This window comes from Artibeus jamaicensis, unplaced genomic scaffold (assembly GCF_021234435.1).
Source record: "Artibeus jamaicensis isolate MK-2021 breed Jamaican fruit bat unplaced genomic scaffold, CSHL_Jam_final contig_432, whole genome shotgun sequence".
Classification (NCBI taxonomy): Eukaryota; Metazoa; Chordata; class Mammalia; order Chiroptera; family Phyllostomidae; genus Artibeus; species Artibeus jamaicensis.
Window position 1 is genome coordinate 15,076,051 of NW_026521828.1, and position 21,903 is coordinate 15,097,953.

The window sequence follows — 21,903 nt, forward strand, 5'->3', positions numbered from 1 at the left end:
AGGAAAATAAAGTTGAATTTGAAAAACAACAAAAAATCTCTTCAGGCCCTACCAGGTCCTTTGTCCTCTATGCCATGACATATCTCATAGGAGTATCTATGTCTGCTATCACATTTGAAAAATCACAAAATGTTTACAGTCATAGACTGTCTCGCTGGGATGTAAATGTGCATCTCTTTTATTAAATCAGTGCTTCTAAGAATAAGGGGATTGGAAATTGGAATATGTCGTCACCTCTAAGGAAGGATGCTAATAGGAAGCCAGAACTGCTCCTGGCTACTCCCCCCTCACAGCAATGCCACATTTCCCTTCTCTCCCACTTTCTGTGGGCCAGAGGGAAACAAATGGGAAAGACCCTCCACAACAAAGACAAATAGGTTTCTCTCTACTCTCAGATTCTTCTGCTGTGAAATCCCTCTCTCATCAAACTCAATATGTATCTATTTCAATATATGAAATAGACCCAAAAAGTAGTTTGGTGGAATAGGATGAGCCCCTCTACTTGGCCTCTTCTTTTGACCCTAGTCGAAGCTGTAGGGAACTCAGCGATTAGAAAGATGGGACTAAAAATAGTGGAGTTGTTATTATTAATAGGTACCATTTATTTGATGTTTTGGTGCTTATTAGCACATAATAAGTGGATTATCTAATTTAATTCACATACAATTATTAACCATCATTTTGTGGTCTGGATAGAGGCTCAGAGAAATTAAGTAACTTGACTCAAGTCATGTAGCTGAAAAAGCAAGATATGGGGATCAATCCCTGCAGAGGTGAGTTAGTTTCACCGGCAGGAAAGCAGTAATTCCATATCTACAGGTGGTTGTCCCCACCTCCCATCACCCCCCACTGTCCACACCTGTTAGCTCACAAATGTGTTCACAGGATAGAAGGAGCAGGGATGGTCTGGCCAAACCTATCACATCACCATTGGAACAACAACTGAGTGCACGTCTTCCTGACAGTGGTTCATGCGTAGCTCTGCCAGCCATCTAAGCTAGCTCCTGGCTTTTGCCCAGGAGCACATATGAGTGGGAAAGGATGGAAAAGCAGATGCTGTTTTTCTGCCTTGCCTAACTGTAGATCTGGGCCCTCGGCCCCTTTTCACTCTGTGTCCCTGTCCTCTTCCCAGATGTAGAAGGAGCCAGGCTCCCTGTTTTCATTCAGCCAGGCAGAGGAACCCAGGACACACCCAGCACTGTACACCAGACGGCGGGGGGGGGGGGGGTAGGGGATGGCAGTCAACTCTAGAGTGGTCCAGGGTTCCTATCTGGGACATCTGAAATTCAAAGACATTTCTTATGGCTTTATCAATCTTTCCCCCCTGTCATGGGAACATTGGACAGTAATATTTGAAGGATGGGATGAGGTTTTATTTTAAGAGAGGAGCCCTCCTTTTTTTAATCAGACTTCTCTTTTATTTATTAAAATTTACTTATTGATTTTAGAGATAGAGGAAGGGAGAGAGAAAGGGGGAGGAAGAAAAGAAAGAGGAAGGGAGGGAGGAAGGAAGGAAGGAAGGAAGGAAGGAAGGAAGGAAGGAAGGAAGGAAGGAGCATTGATTTGTTGTTCAACTTCTTTATGCTTCATTAGTTTATTCTTGATGTGCTCTGACTGGGGATTGAATCCTCAGTCCTGGCACGTTAGGATGTTGCTCTAACCAACTGAGCTATCCAGCCAAGACCAAGAGGAGCCCTCTTGTTTTAAGATGCAGGGGAAGAAAGAGAGCCCTGGATGGAGTGTCAGCACATTGTGGTTCAGGCCTGCCCTTGCCTCTAATTTATGTGTGACTTCGGGCAAACCCTTATTATCCTTCTCAGATTCTGCACCAGTCAAATGAGGGCACTGAACTGGATGATCCCTACAGTCCTTGCTAGTACAAATGACCCCGTTAGCCTTTATTGTGTCTTCTATTTTCTCATGAGATCATGGTCAGCCCCTCCTCAGTTCCAGATTCACAGGAGTTCTAAGCCCTCCGCCCCCCCCCCCCCCCACCCCCGTGAGAGAAGGGAGAGCAGTGAAAGAATGGATGAGAACAACAGTTGTTGGCTTCAACTCAGCGGGACCAGCCAACATCTGTGTTGTATATAAGGGTCTTTAGCTGCTTTTTACCCTTAAAATTCCACTCTTTTTCTCAGACAGTGGGCTTGGTTAATAGACTCTGTGCAGAAGAGCAATGAAATAATAATGATTGAGAGTGTTAGTATTCATTTCCTTAGCAGAGTGTTAGTATTAATTTAAATGAGTATTATTTTTTTTTAAATTCTCACCTGAGGATATGTTTTACTGATTTTAGAGAGAGAGAAAGAGTGGGAGGGAGGAAGAGAGAAAGAAACATTGAACACACTCTGACCAGGGACGAAACACGCAACCTTTTGGTGTATGGGATGACACTCCAACCAACTGAACCACCAGGCTAGGGCTAAATGAGTGTTATTAAAGTGATAGCATGATCCAATTGCTGGCCCATGCAGTCTGTCTTTTGGATAAGGCTACCATTGAGAGAGCACAAAGGCAACAATTTCCCCAAATCTAGACCGGTCAAACAAACAGGTGGACCAACAGAAAACAGCTCCTAGTCTGCCTATACTCACCAAGTTCTATTCAGTTGCTCTTGCCAATATTTTAAATGTGATGGCTGACATCTAATAGAAATAACCCACCCCAAAGGTCAAGTAATGCCATGGATGCTCCATGAGGTAAGAATAGTTTTTGTTCTGTTACTGCTGAATCTCCAGTAATCTTTGGCTGGCACCTATCAAGCCCTCTGTAACTATTTGTTGAATGAATGGACATGAAACTCTTTGCAAAAATAATTTCATGGGAGAAAATGATCAGAACATGCATGTGTTTTTGCTTGTACACCATCCTCCCTTTTGCTGACAACTTTCTAGAATATTAGGTTTTTAAAAGGTAAGGCCCAGCTCTAAGAAACTGGCAGAGGATCAGTGGGCCAAGAGGAACATGACAGCCCTTTAGCAGGAAAAGCAGAAAAACCAGGACCCAACTTGGGCAGATGTTCCCAGGAGGCCATCCATCATTAGTGCTTGTTCCCTCTGGCCTCCATTCATGCCTGTCCTTCTTCCAAATTCTGCATCTGGCCTCATTCTTAGCTTGTTTCAGGGGCCTAACTGGGTGCTTCTTGCTTGCAAGCAGAGCCATCATTTCTCTTACTGAATTAATAGAGACCTTTATGTCCTCATTCAAATGGAGAAAATTGTTACCATGACTTTTTGAACCAGGATCTGACATAGATCTTAATTGAGGCTTCTTGCTGCTTTTGCACAGAAGCCACAAGTCATTGGAGCTTTTATTAGCTGCATATAGATAGGCCTCTCTGCATTTGCACAACCAGATCCACCATTCAGCGAACTTGGTCAAGGAGCAACCCAGAGTTCTGTTAGGGTTGGCCCTTTCAAAGGGATGTTTTTATGCTTGTCTGTTTGTTTTCTTAAAGATTTTTAGTCCCTCACCCTATGCATCTGTCAACTTTCTCTGGGCTTATATTTGGAGCTTGTCCTGTTAGTGGCTTATATTCTAAAATTTATTCTTTGGTTTGAGGTTTGGTTCACCTAAAATCACACAAAACTGGTAGAACCAAAACTCAAACTGACTGACAGCCCACATTTTTAACTCCACTCTGTGGTGCTACCTAAAATTCTACCTTTTCTTACCTTGTCCCACCTTCAGGGGGGTGAGATGTTGGTTCAAACTGTAGTTGAACCAACTTACTTAAAATCCAGGGTTAAGTTCTTCTTTGTACCTATTTTCCCTGAGGCACAAGTGAGGAGTTCTGGTTCTGCAAGTCGCAAAGAACAACCAGGGGGTGCCCTCCTCTGTATGGGGTTGGACTCAGGAGTACTGCCTGGTTCTGGAAGCCATTCTGTCTTCCCATCAGGGGCAGCCTTGCTTCCAGGCAGCTCCACATTGTTGGACTTACCCAGTCAACTTGCTAGGGACGGAACCCACCATTCTTAGCAATAGAGGCTCTTCTACACTGAATTAGCAAAAATACCAATGAGGGATTCTTCTTATCATAGATAAAAATACCATCTTTTCATCCCACACCGCACACTGTACTCCCCACCTTCTTAATAGACCCTAAGCAAGATTCTGCTGAGGTTTTGACTTAACCTGGCTCTGTGAAATTCATAGAGTCAAGAGCCTCCTTAGAGATGATTTTAAGTCAGCCCTCTCTTACAGATGAGGAAACTGAGACCAAGTGGGGTTAAATGAATTAAGGCTTTTTCTAGTATCTGGATCAGTGTAGGGTGCTGAGATTTTAAAATTGAGTTGAAAACATTTTCTTCAATTACAGAAAAAACTTGGTGGTTATAGAAATATTTGCCAAAAAACAAACAAAATGAGGACAATAAAAATAGGCTAACATGAAATTAATCAGAGACAGACATTTTAAACTTTATGAATATACCCATGTAGGATTTTTGTATGACTATATATGTCATTTATTAAATAGTACCATATATTGTTCATGTTGTTTTATGTCCTGCTTTTCATTCCACAATATGTTATGACATCTTCCCATGTTTTAAATAGTCTTCCATAACATAATTCTAAATGCTTACATATTATTATCCCTCTGCTTGGGGATCTGATTAAATTAACATATTTTGTTTAGATTTTTTTGGTGGTTTCCAAGATCTTGGTATTAACAACAAAAATGAAATGATGGATTCATTCCCAGATGCTGTTTTTTAGTTGAAGTTAAATTAAAAGTTACCGCAGGATGTGAGGTTAAATAATGCCTAAAGTTGCTCAGCTCATGGGTATCACTCTATAGATTTGAATCTGTGCCAAGTTTTTTTTTAAATTTTATATCAATTAAGGAGAGAGAAGAGAGTGAAAAACTCAATATATGTTCCAAGTGTTTATGCATTCATTGTTTTTTTTTATCCTGTCCTTCAGACATGATCATTGATTTTAGAGAGAGGGGAAAGGAGGGAGAGAGAAGGAGAGAAACATTAATGTGAGAAACATTGATGAGTTGCCTGTCATACGTGCCCTGACCACAACCAAACTTGCAACCCAGGCATGTGCCCTGACTGGGAATCACACCTGCCACCTTTCAGTTCACAGGGCAATGCTCCAACCAACTGAGCCATACCAGCCAGGGGCTTTGGTTGATTCTTTTATGTGCGCTGACTGGGGTTCAAGCCCACAAAAATGCTCCAACCAGGCAACCCAGTAGAGCTAAATTCCAATATCTTTCATCTTAGTCTTATGTTTTTGTTATTGCTCCAGTTGCTTTAGCAGTTTTGCCATTTTCCAAGGAAATCTGTTTCCCTCTCAAATGAGCATATTTGTTTTCTCACCATCACTCTTGCTCACCATCACAACAACCTCACTGAGGCTGTTGACATTTGTAGAGCTACACAGTGTCTTAGCACCTGAAGCTACACAGCTGGAAAGAAAACATGCCCAGTCTTTCCCTTCTGCCCCACTTCATGGCTTAACCTATAGGTTTGGGAGCTGGTTTTAATTTGACAGTTTCTGTGTGTACGTGTGTTTGTTTTAAAACTGTCCCCACCCCTTAATTTTTTCAAAGAGACCTTTGTTTGAAATCGTACACCCTTCCTCTCAAAGCCAATCTGTGCCCCAAATCCTGATGAGATTATTTTGTATGGGGAAATTGATAAATTCAGAGTGGAGTTTCTGCTTTATCCAACTAAATTGTTTTAAATTATGGCCTTAGAGTATGGGCTTTACACAACTTAGAGGGTTTGAAAGCAATTGAATGTGACCCTCTGCTTCTAGAGACTTGAACCTGGGTTTATTTCACAAAGAAGAAACATTTTTGTTTGTTTCAGTTTCTTATTTGTGTGCTGTATTTCAGCCCCTTTTTGCTGTGAGAAATTATGAAAAAAGCTTAGCTTGTTTCTGTTAAGGGCAGGGAGAGGAATATGGAACTAGTTACTCTAAACCCCCTCATTTTATTGACTAAGAAAACATGGGACAGAAAGGGAAAATAATTTGCCATAGGTCACACAGCACAATAGGTATCTAAATTTTTTTCTTCCTTTTATTTTTATGAGGCTTAGGACTCATTTTTTCTTGCTTTGGTTCAGTATTGTTCTTACAATTTTTTTGAGGCAGGCAATGTGAGGGCCTGTTAAGGGCTAAATTTGTCCCCTCAAAATTCATGTGTTAAAGTCCTAATCCCTAGTACCTCAGAATGTGACTGTATTTGGAGACAGGATCTTGAAAGAGATAATTAAGTGAAATGAGGTCATAAGGGTGGGCCCCAATCCAGTATGATTGGTGTCCTCATGAGAAGAGAGTAGTACACAGACACACAGGGAGCAAGACCATGGGAAGATGCAGAAAGGAGGGGAAGGCTGTTTATAAGCCAAGGAGAGAGGCCTCAGAAGAAACTAACTCTGCCCACACCTTGATCTTGGTCTCCTAATCTCTAGTGTCATGAGAAAATAGGTTTCTGATGGTTAAGGCACCTGGCCTTTGATACTTTGTTATGGTAGTTCTAGCAAAATAATGCAGGGGTGGGGGACAGTTAAAAACAAAGACATTTAAAAACTCAAAACTTGAAAGGTGGGAAGTTCTCAATGCACATAAAAGGGAAGCCCAGGAGATTGATATTTATAAGAAATTATGCCCATGCTCACTGATTTTCAGTCATGATTTTCTATGTGGCATCTCATTCCATCCTGATAACATGCCTGGATTAGTTACTAGACCCCTTTACAGATGTAGAAACTGAGGCTCAGAAAGTTGCCTTGTTAACTAACTGGTGGAACTAGCTCCACATTCACCCTACTGCCTAAGTTTAAAACCCTCACTTAGTCCTCGGTGCTACTTCCCAATGAGGAAGGTAATACAAGTATTTGGCAAACATTGTTATCAAATTTTTAAAAGTTAGTAAGAAGAAAAAATGCACTCCACAGTCTCAGAGTCTTGCAATCCACTTAATTGATTGGGCAGAAAATTTTTGGTCCCTGATTTTAGAATAAAAACAGAGAACAGGGAGATTTAAAAAGATATTCAAGGTATTTAAATTTTACAACTAAATCTTCCCAGTGGCTTACACCTTTGCATGTTGAAATGGGCAGCTACACATAATGAAGAATTAATGTTTGCAATGATAGACCTCAGGCCCTGAAGAAATTGAACCCATCAGAGGAGTATGTGACACACTGGGTCACATTTTCTAAAGCAGAAAACCAGATTCTTGTGGGGGAGCTTTGCTCCCAGAGCCCCCCCCCCCCTCCGCTGTGGATGAGAATAAATCTACCAAGGTATGATCTGCTTGGCGAGGAAAGATGGCTAATCTCTCAAAGGAGAAGGGCTGGAACCCATTCCTCAATGGGCTTTTATTGGGCCTAATTTGCATAGGAATACAGGGTATATATGTAAAGCTCATCAGTCATTGTCAGACAGAAATGATTAAACAATACATAACATTCAAAGAACTCTGAGGGCTTATTCTGAGTCAGGGTCAGATAGTTAATGGGCCATAAACTTTGGGGAACAAATTAATTTAATGCTTGGACCCTTATCATTTAAATTAAGGGTATTAGCAAAGTAGGCTGCATATGATTTTATGCATTCTTTCTTAGGCCTGATTGCCCCAGGGAACCCGCCCTTTCCAGCACAGGGCCACACCCACCTCTGTCATTGTTTCAGGCTTAAGTTAGGCAGGGGAAGTAAGGTAGCCAAGAGATTAGGAGACTTCTTGCAGACAGAATAAGGACTCAGGCTATGTCAAAACTGAGGGGTGAGGGTCTATCACCCCCTTTTTCTATAGCCTCCTAAGTCTTTCTATGACTGCCCCTTCACAACTGTGCCTGTCTTAGGTTGTTCCTCCTTTGAGGAATCTTACCTGTCATTGGCTAACCAGTCATCCTCCCAAGACTAAGCAGGGTGAAGAGAAAGGGTGCAGAGGAGGTGCCCCTACAAGGAAGATAAACTTCGTCTCCTAAGTGGCTTATGGTCCCAAGGTCTTTCTACTCAGCCTTAGCCTCGAGGAGTTACAGTTTCTGAAACCAGGCAGGGTGGTTCCCAACAGATTCATGCATCTGGTAACAGGGGCAGATGTGGAAACTTATTTAAGAATAAAACCTGAGAAATATGTAATCAACCGAAGGAAAAAAAAATCAAATTAACTTGAGCTGATGGTAAACCCAGTTGTTATGACAAGAGAAATATGAGCTGCTTGAATATCAAATATAGATTGCTCCCTTACAGCAGCATCCTCCCTGTTTCAAGGTTGTGTGGTCTACCAATGCTGAAATATGTAGGTTTAAACATACTTGGACTTCATTTGTAAGAAGACACAATCAAGTTGATACTTCAGTGGGTTTTGTTTTCAGCCTATAGTGGGGTTAAGTCCCAGCGAAGTCAGTCATAGACTAGCTCTGCAACTTTGTTGCCTCTACCTTTAGAACAGAAGACTAATTCAACCCCTTCTCACCATTTTTTTTTCATTACTGCATCCATCACCCTAGCTCAAGCCTCTATCACCTGACTGCAAGAACCCCTAATTGAATCACTACCATAAGGCTATTCTCCACACATAACCAGGGCAATCCTTGAAAACTATAAATCAGATCCCGTCACAGCTCAGCTAAAACATCTACTGCACTTGGAATGGCTCTCAAGGTTCCACATGGCCTGGCCTTAACTATCCATCTTTCCAGACCCCAATCCTGCCTCTGCCAATCCTCCCTCCTCTGAGCAGGGAGCAGTCTTTTCTAGGAGCAGTTCATTACTTGACTTGCTCCCTCCAATCTGTCAGAGTTCTATTCAGCAGACAGCTTCCAACCTGCCACTGAAACCCTCATCAGAAGCAGACCTGGGCTCTCCTCCAAGCCTTACCTTCTTTCTGCATTTCACTTAGGACTCTGGAAATCACATTCATTTCCTACTTTACTTGTTCTTCCCTTTCAACCCTACAGGTCAATGGCAGGGAATTTATTTTGTTCACTATTGTATCCCTAACCCTGTGAACAGGAGGCATTTTCAATTGTTAAGTGAAGGAAGGAATGAATGGATATATAAATAAATAAATGAAAAGGCACACTGCTCCTTTAATGTAAACTAATGTGCTTACTTTGGATTAAGTGGTTTGGGGAGAACAGTATCAAGGAAACAATATTATCAGAAAGCTATGAGGCTGTATGCTCCCTGGCAATAGGGATGATGTGTAGGTTTTTCTCTGCTATATTCACAAAGGCCTCGCTCAGTCTAGCCTTGAATGAGTGGACTGATTAAAAGATTTGGGATAACAGGGACATCAATTATTTAAAAAAAAAAACATGGATGAAAACTGCTGTGTCTGAGGAGACTTGAAGAGACTTGCAGTGTTGTGACTCATTTGCACAACTTAATACATGTCACAACTTGCTTTATATGCATGGGACACCTGCCTCTGTAAACTTCAGTAGTCATACCACTTTTGTTTTAATCCTCACCTGAGGATATATTACTGATTTTAGAGAGAGAGAAGGAGAGAGAGGGAGAGAGGAAGAAAAACATTGACATGGAAGAAAAATATTGATTGGTACATGCAACTTTATGTCTTTACAGGAAGGGATAAAGGTACCAGGAGTTCAAGTGCAGGGAATATATTCCTGTAATGTCAGTGTGATAGTTGCAAGTAAAAACAGTCTTCTAAAGAATTTTTTTTAATCCTCACCCAAGGACATTCTTGTTTCATTGCTTTTAGAGAGACAAAGGTAGAGATAGAAACAACAGAAACAGATAAAAAGAGAAGCACTGATTTGTTGCCTTTCATACATGCCCAGACCTGGTAATCAAACCCACAACCTTTCAGTTATGAGATAATACTCCAACCAACTGAGCCTCGCTGGCCAGGGCAAAGCAGTCTTGAGTACATCCCAAGAGGTGCCTGTTGTGTACAATCTTAGATCTTTGTTGAAGATGAAGTAATATTTCATTATGGGATTAACTGCCCACTAGTCTCATTTTTGAGTTCTGATCATTTTTAAGTGAGCCTCAATTGCATCTATTTCAAGGGTTCTTTTCCTTCAAAGTCAGCCTGACTTCTTAAAGCCTTTATTCTCAAACCATCTATAATTTTCTCCGTCAATGTAACTTGGAGAAGTTTGGGACCCAAGAGTCAAAAATGGCAACTGCTTTGATAACTACCCATCTAGCAAATGAAAGGAGAGCTGCAGGTATGCAGGTTTCTAGGCAGAGAGATGGCTGTGACCAAGAGAATCAGTCCTCACCATTGTCTGCTTTTGTGTGAAGAAAGAGCCAGAAAAAAAAGAGTTATCTTTACTATCCCCTCTGACCCCATACTCCATCCTAGGAAGTGTGTTTGTGTTCTTTCAAAAGGTATTTAAAGATAAAGAAATGAAAAGTCAAGCTGCTTTTTAGAGATAGAGGAAAGGGTGAGGAGGCATCCAGGTGAGAGAAAGGAAATAAGTTGAGAAGATGTGGATCCAACTTTTTGTAGGGAGGGGACATATGAAAATTTATTACAGTGTTTTTGCCATCAGAATTTTGGATCTTGGTCTTTCCTTCTTGCCTTTGCCTAAGGCTACTTTGACAACCTTAAAGCAGACTCCAGGAATGTCACCAACGGCATGACCTCTGCAACCAGATTTAGCAACCAGAACTTCATCATTTTCTTCAATAAAATTCAAACAACCATCACTGGGTACAAAGGCTGTGACTTTGTTTTTTTAGACATTCTTGACCAGCTAGACCCTGGCACACACCCTGATGGCAGAATCTGGCTGTTTGGCTTCAACCTTTCCTTCTTCCCTTTGCATGGGAAGTGCCTCCAAAAGGGTTGGCCTTCAGGGCTGTGCCCAAATGAACTTTTTTTTGGTACTGTTTATTGTACCATTTCTATTTGTTGTCAGTGGCTCTGGAGCTTCCTGGCAGTACGAAGTCTGTGACACTTTCCCATCTTGCCAGCACCATGGGCCTGACTGAATAAAAAGCATTTGCATCCAACTTTTAAAGAAATGTGCATTTATTAAACAGCTACTATGCATCCAAATCTAGGCTTAATACTTATGTCAGTCCTTTGGGGCAGATGAAAATTCTTTCATTGTACAGCCAGGACTGTGGCTCCAGAGTCCCCTCTTTTTCACCGTTTTATCAGGCTGTCTGGCACATCAATTCTTTGGCCACAAAGTAAGTGATGAGGCCTGGATGGAATGGACAGTATCCTGCACTAACCCAGACTCTGGTGCCTGGACTCCAGAGCAGAGCAAACTGGGGAACATCTCTGGTCTTTGAAACAGTTCCTTCCTCCCACGCTGTCTCTCCAAGGGCCCTTTCCACAGCAGCGTGGTGTGAGTTACAACATTGCAGCTGTATATTCTCTTAAATGCATCCACCACAGGCCAGTTTTAGGAAGTTGCATAAGCCAGTGGTTTGTGTGCTTACAACCACAATCCCCAGGCAGCCCCCACCAATTTTAAAAGTATAAGGTCAGACTTGGAGAAGAATCCCTGTGGCCATCACAAATAGATGGAGAATAATTGCCTGTCATTTGAAGGTGCCGCTCACACATTCCAAGCCCAGAGCCCGCATTCCTCCTCTGAGAATTGCATTTTGGCTGGCTTTCAGATTTAGTGAAAGAGTTTCTTGTTTCTTAGAAGCAATCAAGTGGGAATTCACTAGGCTCCCCTGTCATTCTAAAGGCTCAGTCAGAGCCAGCCGCCAGTCAGGAGTGATCAAAGAGGAGAAGCACTTCTGAAAGAGGGAAGTGGGTACCACACATTGGCCAGCAGCCCAGAAGGGCTAAGTGCCTTGTTTGGGGTCACAGAATTATGACCAGAATCCAGGGCCCTTGACTCAAATTCCAGGGGCTCTTCTCTGATCCTCTGTTACCTTTCAGTCAGTATAGTGATTTTCAGTGTGACATTATTCAAATTCATCCATGAATACCTGACTATTCTTCTAAATCACAGGCCCCCACTTCTAGCTATCCTCTGTGTGGCTGTGTGGTTGACCAATATATCTAAATTATTATTCACAGTCTTGTGCCTCAACTTTGTTACTCTCCTTTCTGTTCTCCACTTTTATTATTGGGTCCTTCCTGCCATCCTGCTTCAAAATTTCAGTCAATTTTCACCCATCACTTTCCATCATTCCCTTTTTTAAAAAAAATTGAGAGAAAACATCGATTAATTGTTCCATTTATTTATGCATTCATTAGTTGTTTCTTGTATGTGCCCTGACCAGTGATCGAACCTGCAACCTTGGTGTATTGGGACGATGCTCTAACCAGCTGAGCTACTCGGCCAGGGTCTCCATTCCCTTTCAGTTGCTTAGTTGATTCCAGCCTTCTTTGCAGTACACAGGCATTTTCTGACCCATATTCTTGCTGTCACACTAGACTACAGAAATCACCTTATTCTTTTTCCTTTTTATAATTTTCTGTATTAAATCTGTTTGAAAAATAATCAAATGGCATATGCATTGTGCAACTGGTGAAATGATGTCAGAAATAGAGGAGAAAGAGGAAAAAAATAAGTTCCTCATGCCTCCTCCCCCTGCTTCCCTTCCTCCTACCACTCCCAGTATTAATAACCTAGTGGGCATCCTTCCCAATCTTTCTCTTCCTCACACAAAAAAATAATTAAATGTATTTATATAGAGTATATTTTGTCTGTCATCAAAATGATGACAAACAATGATTTTTCAGTTCAAGATGCCAATTTAACCTATTTACAAAAATAGCTGCATAATAATATATAGCATGGCTATATTGCAGTTTATGAAATCATGTCCCATGGTTGGATATTTAGTGTCTGGGCTAAATGTTTCCTGCTTGCTTCTCCAGATAACCTCTGTGCCTTTCTCTACCCTGTTCCCTGCCCTGAACCTGCCTGGTCAGCATCTGTAGGTCCTTTGTCCTGGGCACCTAGTGAGACTGGAAATTGGAGAAAAAGTGAACATCAAGTCAGGGCATTTTCCCTGATTGCCTCTTGCCAGGTGCATGACTTCACTGAAGGTCACAGCTTCCGTCACAAAGACCTTTCTAGCCTTGGCTGGTGTGACTCAGTGGATTGAGCACCATAATGAGAAGCAAAAGGTTGCTGGTTCAATTCCCAGTAAGAGCACATGCCTGGGTTGTGGGCCAGGTCCCCAGTAGGGGGCACAAGAGGCAGCCACACATTGCCCCCCCCCCTTCCTCTCTCTCTAAAAATAAATAAATAAATAAAATCTTTAAAAAATAAAAACACCAAAGACCTCTTCATACAGCTGCCCTCTTTGCTGCCCATTATCAGACCTTTGCCCTTGCCTCCTTCGGGCCTGGGGATGGTAATGATTCTCAACTGTTGGTCCCTGGATGCTGCATATCCATTTAATTTTCCTAAACCTGGCTCACACCTTGCTAAATAATCCCTTTGCCAAACTCTCTCCAGTAATCCAGTTTGAGTATCCCATATGTTTCTTGGCAGTATAAGTGATAAAAGTTGCTTCTTTTTTTCTGCCATTTGCTGTTACTTTCTGACTAGTTCCTTCCTTAATCTCCAGCATGGCCATTTTTGTCATCTTAATTTTTCTTTTTACTCTGAAATTGTATTTCACTCATTTTCTTAAAGTCCTTCCCAGGATTTTAGAGCTCCCAGGATTTAGAATAAAGGTCAACCCCCCCAGCCAAATATCTCTTGCATCATCCCCCTCTTCCAGGACCCAAAGCACAAAGGACCCTGCACAACTCCACAATCCCCTCTGGCATGAATTTCTTGCATTGGTACAATTCATTCTCCCAGTGCCTGATTACGTGATGCTGGACCATCAGCTGAACTCCCTAACCTTCCACATCTTCATTAATTCAGTGGAGGTAACAACAACACAGAAGTTGTAGCATTTGATTGAGGGTAATTAAACATGTACATAAGGCTTTTTTAAAAATATATTTTATTTATTTATTTATTTTTAGAGAGAGGAGATGGGAAGGAGAAAGAGTGGGAGAGAAATATCAATGTGTGGTTGCCTCTCCTGTGTCCCCTACTGGGGATCTGGCCTGCAACCCAGGAATGTGCCCTGACTGGGAATCGAACCGCGATACTCTGGTTCGCAGGCCCGCGCTCAATCCACTGAGCTACACCAGCCAGGGCTTACATAAGGCTTTTTAAGAGTTCCTGGCACATAGGAAGTTTTCAGCAAGTGCTAGTTAGAAATTACTGTTCCCTTTCTCTGACTAGAATTGCCTTTGGCTGTATCTGCAGCTGTTTTCCCAAGACCCATCACTTCTCTGTTATCTGCCCAACAGAGGATCCCTCTCTCTCTCTTCCCCCCAGCACCTCTCTCTCTCCATTTTGCTTTTCAAACCATTTTTAGGTTTACGGAAACATTGAGTAGAAAGTACAGAGAGCTCTCCTGCACCCTTCCTTACTCTCCTCATCTCAGAGGTTCCCCTTTTATTAACACATTGCATTGGTGTGGAACATTCGTTATACGCCAGTTATGAACCATTATCTATACATTATCCACAGCAGTCCACGGTTCTGTATTAAGGTTCACTCTTTTGGTTGTATAGTTCCGTGGGTTTTGACATGTCCATACCATCCCATATCCACCATAAAGCGTCTTAGTTCACCTGTCCTGAGAATCCTCAGTGCTCCATCTGGTCCATTGTCACCCCTCCCACCTCTTTCCCCACCTCCCTGAACTGCTGATCTTTTTACTGTGTCTACTGTTTCACCTTTTCTTCTTTTCCACTGGCTATTTTATCTTGTTTTTTAAATACATTTTATCACTTACGCTATTAGAGTTGTCCCAGTTTTTCCTCTTTCCCCTGCTCCACCCAGTACTCCACATCCCCTCCAGCAATCCCTTCCTTTAGTTCACATCTATGGGTCAGGTATATAAGGTCTTTGGCTCTTCAATTTCCTATACTGTTCTTAACATCCCCCTGTCTATTCTATATCTACCAATTTGTACTTCTTAATCACTGCACCTCTCCCCCCATCCCCCCATTTCCCTCTCCCAACTGATAATCCTCCAAATGATCCCCATATCTATGATCCTGTTTCTGTTCTACTTATTTGCCTAGTTTGCTTTTTAGACTTAATTGTTGATAATGGTGAATATACTGCAATTTTAATGCTCATAGTTTTGATCTTTTTCTTAAATAAATCTCTAAAATTTTTAATAATAATGGCTTGGTGATAAAGAACTCCTTTAGCTTTAGCTTGTCTGGGAAGCACTTTATCTGCCCCTCCATTCTAAATGATAGCTTTGCTGGATACAGTATCTAGTACCCTTTCTTTTTTATTATTTCACATTATATTATTTGTGTTCATGGCTTACTTTTTTTATGATCTCATCTTCACTTCTCCATAAACCTGACATACAACTTCATGGCCAGTAGCCACACAGGTGTTTGTTTCAGGAATGAATTATTAAACCTGCTTATCCCTGGATCAAAGCCTGGGTTGAAGTTCCAGGCTCTCCTGCCTGATGACGCAGGCATGTGGTTTTTGTATAGGCCCTGGAACTCAGATGCAGGATCCTGGTGGAACGAAGTGGGAGCCCCATTTTCTACTCTGCGTTTGCACAGAGAGCCTGCACCCATTGTGTGTGTGGATGGGGTGCTAAAAAGGAGCAGTGCAAAACAAAACAAAAAAATAATAAAACACAAAACTATCATGTAAAGCCAGACCAAACATGGCCATGAATGAGTTTTTGGAAGCACTGACTTTTCTTTAGTCTGAGTTCTACTCTGCACTTGGGTCCTGAGCCACATATTTCTCAGGCACTTTAGTTATAATAGTGATAGCTAACTTCTGTTAGCACTGCAATTTGGATTTGCCTTCAACTGTGCATCTCTGTAAGAAGAGCAATCAAGTAGAGATGGCAGCATAGCAGTGGTGGCGGTGGTGGTAGTAGTAGTAGTAGTAGTGATATTTATAATGCTTACAACTTACGGAGCCTTTTCTAAGTGTCCGACCCTGCAGCATGACATTTAATTCTCACAATAACTGCTTGGGGTTGGCTTGGTGATCTGTACCTTATAGTTACATAAACAGGCCCCTCTGGAGAGCTACACCTTCACTTGGCAGAGGAGACTGAGGCCCAGTGACACATCAAGTCACTTGCCTAAAATCATACAAGTAAGTGGCAGAGACACAAATGTAGCTCCAGCTTCTAATGCCCCCTGGGCTGCTTGCTGAATTCTGGGTGGCTCTGCAGGCTGCTCTCAGGGCCAGTTTCCATCCCAGGCAGCATCCTGTCCACTTCCCCTCCCCAAAGCCCAGCTGAAAACATGCCACTGTTCTTTCACCCACATCTGCACCATCCTACTTTCTGATTAGACATGCTTGCTTCCACACTCAACCTCGCCCACTCTGCCTCCCCTCAGCCTCCCCCAACCACTGACCCAGGGATCCTTCATGGTTGCCACAGTCTCCTCCATCTGCTATGCTGCCCAGGACCTGGTAGGTCCCTGTGGCTCTGCTTCGGACCCTGCTTTTGCTTCTGATGGCCCCATGTCAACCCATGCTGGCCCACATCACTTTGTGTTCTGGGAACAGGGGTGGTGTTTCTGCTGTTCTGTTAGATCATTTTCAGTGATTCTGGAAGAGGATATTTAATCACATTGACTCACATGAGAAATTTTGTCCCCTTGCTAATTTTTACAGCCCTCTTGAGTAGCTCAAGGAAAAGGTCTCGGTGTAGTGCCAGTGTGTTTTAAACACCTCCTAACACTGGGTACACTTCCTTTTTAACAAAGGTAGCAGATCTGAGCTCAGCTGTTAGAACCCTTTTGAAGGCAGCAAGAATATAGCCAAAACTTCGCAGCATTTTTATTCCTAGATATAATATCTTTTATGGTAAGTGATACTGGCTTAGAATTTATGTGAGGTAAAGAGTGTTTTCTTTTAAAAGACATTTATTTCAGCATGATACTAAGTCAATAATAGTACAGTTTGTACCAGGATATGTCAAATATCCTGAAAATAGTGTGCAAGTGACTGAGGTTTGGGCTTCACAGGCCCAGCCACCCTTCCTGCTAGAGAATGGAAAGGCTCTGTGGCTCCTCTTGTGTGGAGCTGGGTTGTCCCTCCCCTCCCCATCCTCCCAGGTTCTGGCCTGGTTATCCACTTGTGCTTATCCCTGCTTGGAGCCGTGCTTATGGGTGTAGAGACTGTTATCAGGGACTGGGATTAAGGAGCCTTTATAGTTCATCCCCCCCCCCCCCCCGCCACTGCACTCTGGCCGAGGGCAGGCTACCTAATTTAGCTGGCCCTTTGATAACTGCATCTCTAGAAGGGTGAACATGAGGTTCTGGGGAGGGAAGAATGTGCATAGCAAACCTGGATGTTCTGGTGGAGAAGACTGAGCAGCACCCTTGTTCTGGTTTATATTACCCTCAGCTACTGCTTCCTTAGCCTTCTACTTCTACCATGCTTTCTGCCCCTGCAAGCCCAGACCAGACATGATGGGGTGACAAGGGCTTCTCATTTGGGATAATGCTGCTTAGGGGGCTATGTTTTGAAGGGAGTGTCCCAGGTTAACCTCCACCCAGCACACTGCATTGGTTGTAGTATGTTGGATAATTAGAGAAAGGAAGAGTGCTCCTGAGATTTGTCTGTAGCAGTTGAGAAGTTTGGAATAGCCAACCAACCCTCCAAACTGTGCCCCATTTCAATTAGGACTCAGAGCCAGGAAACGGCATTGCTCTCCAGGATGTGTATTTTCTCCAGACCTTTCTCTCTCTCTCTGTGTCAATGGCATGTTTGTCGTCAAGGGTCCTAGAAACAGATTCATGCCTTATGCAGGCAGTATGGGCTTGGGGGCAGGTTTGAGACCTCTCCAACCCACTCTACATTCTGGGCCCAGAAGAGAGCAAGTAGATTGTTATCTCCTCTTGGAGGCTCATTTCCAGTGGAGAAATGACCTGGAAGGGCCCCGAGAACTTGCCAGGGTTGAGGCGGGTGGGGGAGTTAAAAGGAGAAGTCTTGGCTGACCTTGGCTGCTGGTGGCAAGGGCTGAGAACAGTTGCTGAGGGTTGGCTGGGGACAGGCGTCTCTGGAATTCCCTTTATGGCAAGGTCTCCAGATTTTGATGAACAAAATGTTAGTTCAGTTCTTGAGTATTTGTGAGAAGGGAGATTACAGTGGCCATGTACAATGATAAGTAATAATAATAATGAGGGTAGCTCACATGTGTTAAGCATTTCTAGCATGCCAAGCACAGTTCAGCCCTTTACATAGAGTACCCCCAATCCATCCTAACCAGCACCCTACAAGAGAGGTATCTTTGTCTCCATTTCACAGATGGTGTGACTGAAGCACGAGAGGTAACGTCACTTGTCCTACCTAATACAGGTAGTATTAGTGTTAGAATTCTGTTAGAATTTAAACCCATGTCCATGTGTCTCATCCAAGGTGCATATAAACAGCAGAAACAGGATGAAATCTCCAGTGTCCTAAGAGGCTCTTCGGTAACTGGTTCTGAATATCATTTTGACTCCACTGGACTATCATCTTAGAAAACCTGTTCTCTCTCTTCTTTAAATGAGGTTGCTTTGGAGAAGCAAAACGAGATTTCATCCATGTAGTCTGTCCATCCTGCTGTATTCTTAAGAGTAGAAGTGTTTTCAGGGAGTCAAATCTAATCCCAGGAGAGACTTTATTTTACATAGCCATCAGCACCTTCCTTTGGAATTTAAAAGAATCTTGAGTTCCCACCAAGGGTCAGAGTCAGTATTCTGTGATTTGAGCACAAGTTAACAAAATATTGGATTTTGAAAGACTCACTCTCCATTTTACATCTTGTTTTTTTTTTCCTTCCTAGGACTCTAGTTTTTACTCTGAGCTGCTGGAATGTCTGCAGAGTGTGGGATGCAGAAGCCTTAAGTACTATTCTCAGGCTGATTTTATTGACAGGGCAGGGGCAGGGGTGGGGGTGGGGGAGGGGATCCACAGAGAGCTCTGGTTCTCAGAGGGCATGTTCTCACCACCTCAGATAGATGGAGGTGAAAATTTCAGTTCTTTAAATTGAAGACTAGATGAGGAAAATGAAAATGGGAACCAACATTTCCATTAGGCTTCAGTTCAAGATTCTGTTCTTTCATTTTCTATTCTCCTTTGAATCGTAGCCATTCTTAACAACCTCTCTTGTTAATGTAGAGTTTATTTTCTTCTACTTTCCCTCCCCTCCACTCTCCCTCCGATCCTGTTTCCTTTGTTCTCTCTCTCTCCGCACCTCCTCCCTCTTTCTCACAAGCTTCTAATTTTTTTTAGAGTGGCTTGTCTTAATTATTATTAGACCTTAGTGAAGGAAAAAAGTTGAACTTCATCATTTCATTAGACTTCAAGGACCTGTGCTACCCGGGATTGTAAATCAGGTCCTTTATGAGCTGCACTGACACATTCAGGCCACAAGGGCCAGGTTTACCACCCTGGTTTTATAAGCAATGGAGGAAACATTACTGGATTCCTGGTTACCCACCACAGAGCACCAGTCAGCAGCTTCAGCACTGGAACAGTCAAATGCAGTGTTGAACAGAGAAGAGTCCTGTCAAAAAGGGCCACTTAACAGCACTGGCTGGTGACTTAGTTAGTTGGAGCATTGTTTCTTACACCACAAGGGCTCGAGTTCAATTCCCAGACAGGGCACGTTCTGAGGTTGCAGGTTTGATCCCTGTTCGGGGGTCAAGGCACACACAGGATGCAACTGATCAGTGTTTCTCTCTCACATCAACTTTTCTCTCTCTCTCACTCAATCCCTTCTTTCTTCCTCCCCCCCCTTCTTCTCTCTCTGAAATCAATTTAAAAAATTGGGGTAAGAATTAAAAATAATTTTTAAAAAAGAAAAAATAAAGGGCCACTTGCATAGGTTTAAGAACAATTGGTACAGTGGCTTTGGATGGAAATGGGTGTGGTCTCATAAGGTAGGAGACCTCGATTTGCTTCCAACTGAAACCAATTGACTCTGTCACTCAGAGAAAGTCATTCGTCTCTTTGTGTTTCTCTGCCCATTTGGAAATTGGGAATAATCAACCCTTTTCAACATACTTCTTAAGGCTTTTAAAAAATTGTGGTAATGTAAATGATGTGAATGGGCTAAATATAGCTAATATTTAGAGGGGTTTACTTGTGTGTTTGATATTTTATACATGTGTATAAAGTCAGACAGACACACACACACTTTTCCTCTCACTTATACCTGGAAGGCTTCCTGTGCGATGAGCTAGCTATTATTTTCCACTTCTAGCTAATAAAAACCCTGAGGTTCTGAGAGGTTAAGTTCTAACTCAAGATCACATGCCTAGTTAAATGGTCTGCCTGATTCTCCCAGCAGTAGGAGAACCCAGCTATACCCACCCTTATCCGCTGGTATGCCTGGTACTCCTACTGGCTGTAAGACCTTGCCACACTCAGCCCTAAGTGACAATGCAGGGTCTAAGGCAGGTAGAGTCCTTGGCTGATTGCTTCAGGCTCTGAGTAGCTTCATTTTGCATTCCCGATGCCCTCCAGATTATCCCAGTGTGCTCTAGCAATACTGTCATCCTCTGTATCTCTCATTACATGAGAAACATCACTAGACACCAAACTAGATCCTTCTACCTCTTTGGGCATCATCGCATGGGTGCTTGACAACTTTAGGTGGTAGGAATAGAAAGTAGAGAGCCCACATAGAGTTCACCTGTCCTTTCTAACATCATCAAGGATGCCTTTTAATCTTAGATGGCAGATTTGTTCGTCTTGTTGGGTTTTGACCCCAGCTTGTGTTCCTCTATGAAGCTGGTCCAGGAATTCACAGAGAAGCATGCTCTGTAATAGGTGAGGCTTGGTTTTAGATGGCTTGGGAGTAGTCAGTAGTTGTCATTCTTCAATGACAAGCCCAAGACTTGCTTTTCAGATTCTTTGGGTCTGATGGCAGTTTGCCTGGGCTGCCCTTTGTCCATCCCACATGCATGGAAAGAGTTAAAATTTTAATACAGCAGTTTTGTTAACCTATTTAATTAAAAGTTAGGGGACAATCCGAGGATCCCAGGGACAGCCTCTCTTGGTTGTTCTGTGAGTTGAGGTTTTGGTATCTCTATTTAGATTCCTGATGATTGAGCCAAAGTAGGTTTATTTAATTATCATCTGAAGAGTTTCCAATGATTCCCATCTCAATAGTGTTAATTCCACTTAGATCAGCTCTTACTGATTCCCTGAGCACAATGGACCTGAGAGAGCTTTTGCCCCTGGTTGACATCTGATACTTGTTGAAGGAAGCAATGGTCATTCCAGTGGTTTAGGGCTAGATGTCCCTAGGCAAAAGATGGTCATATTTCAGACCTGGTCTCTGTTATGGCAGTCACTGGCTCCTTTCCAAACACCAGCTTATTTCAGCTCTTTGTTAGAAGGATAAAAAGAACATCAGAAAAGCACTGAGCTATGAGAGGGAGCTCATAGTGTTTGGCTAAAAAGTTCATTTGGTTCTGTATGGTGACTCTAGTAGCACTTAGTTGTCTTGAAATTCGTTTGAAACAATTTTTTTAGATTGCATTGTGATAGCTGTCATATCAGTGTGCATTAAAAAAATCAAAATTGGTGAATTTTTGTGTAGCCATTTTAATATTGAAAATGGAAGAAAAAAGCAACATTTTCAGCATTGTATGCTTTATTATTTCAAAAAAGGTAAAAGTGCAACTGAAATGCAAAAAGAATTGTGCAGTGTATGGAGAAGGTGCTGATACTGATCAAATGTGTCAAAAGTGGTTTGTGAAGTTTTTGCTGGAGATTTCTTGCTGAACCATGCTCCATGGATAGACCAGTTGTAGTTGATAGTGATCAAATAGAAACATTAATTGAGAATAATCAACATTTTACCACGTGGGAGAGAGCTGACATACAATATCCAAATCAAAAAGACGTTTTTCAAAACGTCTTTTATTTTATGGAAAAAACTAAATAGACTTTTTGGCCCACCCAA

The 21,903-nt window shown here is 42.4% G+C and overlaps 1 protein-coding gene and 1 pseudogene across 2 annotated transcripts in view; one reads left to right on the forward strand and one right to left on the reverse strand.

The window, feature by feature from the left end:
- DPYSL3 (dihydropyrimidinase like 3) overlaps positions 1 to 21,903 on the forward strand; it is a 107,486-nt gene that overhangs the window by 48,754 nt on the left and 36,829 nt on the right. The window lies entirely within an intron of this gene.
- LOC119061355 (40S ribosomal protein S23-like) lies at positions 10,479 to 10,915 on the reverse strand (annotated as a pseudogene).